This window comes from Grammomys surdaster, unplaced genomic scaffold, assembly GCF_004785775.1.
Source record: "Grammomys surdaster isolate TR1022 unplaced genomic scaffold, NIH_TR_1.0 221, whole genome shotgun sequence".
Lineage (NCBI taxonomy): Eukaryota > Metazoa > Chordata > Mammalia > Rodentia > Muridae > Grammomys > Grammomys surdaster.
In genome coordinates, this window is record NW_021604666.1 from 1,731,611 (window position 1) to 1,735,508 (window position 3,898).

At 41.7% G+C, this 3,898-nt stretch overlaps 1 non-coding gene across 1 annotated transcript; it reads left to right on the plus strand.

Moving 5' to 3' along the window:
* The first annotated feature begins 2,717 nt into the window (after positions 1–2,717).
* On the plus strand, positions 2,718–2,825 carry LOC114625771. The gene has a single exon (XR_003712134.1). It is a non-coding gene; the product is annotated as a U6 spliceosomal RNA (small nuclear RNA).
* Positions 2,826–3,898: the final 1,073 nt, after the last annotated feature.

Consider the following 3,898-nt stretch of genomic DNA (forward strand, 5'->3'; position numbering starts at 1 on the left):
TTCTTTGACTGCTTGTACTTACTTTCCAGCACAATTGTTGGAAACTACTTCTACAGAAGACCAGCTTAAACAACTAGCCTTGCGTGACTGAGCAACTACTAGATTCTTGGACTTCCCATTCACAGCTGTCCATTGCTGAGTTAATTGGACTACAGACCTTAAGTCATTACAATAAATTTTCTTAATATAAATTATGACATATATAATATAATATAAGCCATAAATTCTGTGACTCTAGAGAACCCTGACTAATACCCTTCCTTCCTTCCTTCCTTCCTTCCTTCCTTCCTTCCTTCCTTCCTTCCTTCCATTTTCTGGATTTTTGAAACAAAGTTTCTATGTGTAGCCCTGGCTGTCCTGGAACTCACTCTGTAGACCAGGCTAGCCTCAAACTCAGAGATCCTCCTGCCTCTGCCTCCTGGGCACTGAGATTGAAGGTGTGTGTGCCGCCCAGCTGACACCATCACTTCTCTTTTTGTTTTTGATTTGTGTGTGTATGTATGTGTATCTGTGTATAAATGTGTATGTTCATAAGTATATGTATGTATGTTCATGTGTGTGTATATGTATGTATGTGTGTGTATGTATGCTCTGTGTGTGTATGTACACAGGGAGTGGAGAGTGGCTGTATATTCACAGAGAGTGAGTGAAAACCTGGTTGAATGTGTCCTCAGACCCAAGGAGAAATGACAAACCTTTCTCCTGAGGTAAGATTCAGGGACAGGATAAAGTCTTCCTCAGGGGGCCAGATTTGGGTTTTGACAGTGTGTGCAGAATATGCCCACCATAGCTTTCTCCATCCTGGATGTTTAAGTCCTGAAGACTGCTCCCCTTCAGACTGTTCCAGCTGTGCACCATAAACCTCACCTCCCTGTTTATCTGAATGTAAGAACCCCAACTCCTTGTCAAGCTGTATGCAATAACCCTGCCTCACTATCCAAATCTATAAAAGAAGCACTGAGCTGCCTCTGGGGATCTGCAACTTCTCCAGAAGAAAGTCTAGATCACCTTTTTCTAGAGAATAGAAAGTCTTCCAGGTTTTGTTCATGTGAGTCTGTCTGCCTGCCTGCCTGTCTGCCTGCCTGCCTGTCTTTTCTTCATTCCCTGGCTACCCCAGTCAGGCCCATCCCTGGAATCATGCTGAATATTGCATATGCATTTGAGTTTGTATTTATGGCAGGATGAAACTGCACAGAGGTGTAGGTGGGGGTACAGTGTGTATGTAGCAGTCAGAAGATCACCTCAGTATCAGCTGTCTTCCCCTTTTGTTTGAGACAGGGCCTTTCACTGGCCTAAACGTCGACAAGGAAGCAAGGCTAAGTGACCCAAAAGCTTTCAGAAAGATACCTGCCTGCCTCCACCAGTCTCATAGTGACAGAATTTCAGGGGAGCACTCTCATGCCTAGACTTCTATATGAGTTCTGGGAAGCTGAACTCAAGTCCTCATGTTTGCAAAGGAAGCTTCGCTGACTGGTTCTCTTTAGCCAAGCCACCACCTTCCTACTAGAAGGCAGGCTTAGCTTTTAATATATTTTAAGATTCATTCATTTTTACTTTTATGTTTATTTTATTTATTTTGAATGTATGTGTGTATGAGTGAGTGTGTGTGTGTGTGTATGTGTGTGTGTGTGTGTGTATGTGTGTGTACAATTGTAGGCACATTTGTGCAGGTGCCCTCAGAGTCAGAAGAGGGTACTGGATCCCCTGGACACCCATGAAGGTGGAAGTACAAGAAGCTGAGAGCTGGGCATGAGTGCTAGGAACCAAACTTCTGTCCTCTGGAAGAGCAGGAAGGACTTTTAACTGAAGGAACCACTGACTAAGATTTGAATAGAACATCGGAACAGTTAGTTAGCTAGGTCATACTTTCAGTGTAGAGATTCATACCAAGTCTTGTTCAGAGTATGATCCCTACCTTTCCCTGACTTGTTGGAGGCAGGTAATCTGGAGAGAGCTGGTGTGCCTCAGAAAAGTAAAATGCATACTCTATTTACGTTTAACAAAGTATAAAGTCTACTGCCAAGATGAGCCATAAAAATTCATTGATCTCTGGTCTGCGTTGTATGTCACTAAATCTACAGGAAACCTTAATATTCGTCATTGAACTTGATTCAGGTTTACTTACTTCCTTGTTGTGGCATCAGAGATAATTTCTTTTTAATGGCTCTAGAAAGTGGAGAGATGGATAGCTCAGGAGTTAAGACCTAATTCCTCTCACGCAGAGGACTTGCTTCAGTTCCCAGCACCCATGGTAGGTGGCTCACAACAACCTGCACTTCCAGCTCTAGGGATCTCATGCCCCCTTCTGACCTCTGCAGGTAACCACACACATGTGCCCGAATGTGTTTATGTACGTGTGTGTGCGCATGCATGCATATACAGAGAATTAGAGAAATAAATCTTTTTTAAAATAAAAGGCTTCCAAAACCATAGTATTTTTATATTGTTATTTTTCTGATTTGGGGAGGGTAGAGTTGATATTTTGTGAATGGTTATTAGAGACCTATCTTTTGAGAGAACAGAAAATAGTCATGCCCTAAAACATATGAAGAAAGCAACTACTCTGGACTAGAATGAAGGGCTAAATTACTTTATTCTCTTATGAAATAAACAGACAAGGTGTGGTATCTCCTAAGCAGATACATCCCAGGCCATTTACAGTGGGAGCTATCCCTTTGCATCTTCTGTGAAGAAATGATTTTATAACGAATAGTTGGATGGCCATTTCACCAGCACATATACTAAAAATTAGAGCAACACAAAGAAGATTAGCAAGACCCCTGTGCAGGGATGACAACCTAATCCATGAAGCATTCCATACTTTTTACAGCAAAGCCGGAAGAATCCACACCGTCACTCTGCTGTAGGATCGTAAACAAACAAGTTAAGGTCAAGATTCCTACCAAGAGAATTAATGTGTGGATTGACCACATAAAGCATGCTAAGAGCCAAGACAGCTTCCTGAAACAGGCAAAAGAAAATGACCAGAGAAAAGGAAGCTAAAGAGAAAGACACCTGATTTCAAGCGAAGCACCAGCTGCTCTACCCAGAGAATCACGTTTTGTAAGAACAGGAGGGAGCCTGAGTTATTGGACCATGATCTCTATGAGTTCATAGCTTAATGTAAAAAAGGATTGAAGGACCAAGACTGTAAATTGTTCCTCTAAAGAAAAAAATTTTAAAGAGAAGTTGAGGACTGAAGGTACAGCTTATTTAGAGTACTTACCTAGCATGCAAGGCTCTGAGTTCAATCCCTGCTACTCTAATAAACAAATTTAATTAATTAATTAATTAATTAATTAATGCAAAAAGGGTAATTGATAACTTTGAAATCACATGACACTTCTTCTTTTTTTTAATAATTTATTTTTTCTCACACATGACACTTCTGATAGATTGTGTTCTTTCATGAGTTTACTTGGAACCCCGTCACTATTTCCAAACACAGAACCAGTGTATTTAGGGTTTCGAACAACTAACTAGAGTATCTAATTTTAGAATAAAGGCAACTCATAAATAGTATCCACCTGTGACCCCTGTAGAGTAGTTCTTGGAAATTCTTATGTCATGCCTGTATTCTTATGTACCCGTGACTATGAGAAGTCTTTGGTAGTTTGCAGGGAGTTGCCCAAGCAGTCTCCCCAAAAGGCTCTCCTACCTCTCTGCCCTTCCAGGGTCAGAATGACTTTCCCTGCAGCAGTCCCTCCTGAAGATAGAGCTAAGTCTCATCACCCTCTGCCACACAGATCATAGAGGAAGACCTATGAGTACAATGGGTACAGACTGGCACCTCTCTGGACGGACTTACTTTCCAGATGCAAGAACTGTAGACAGCAGATGGCTGCCAGCTGTTGGCATTTTCATACACACCCTCCAGTAGAACTTTGCCAAGATCGTG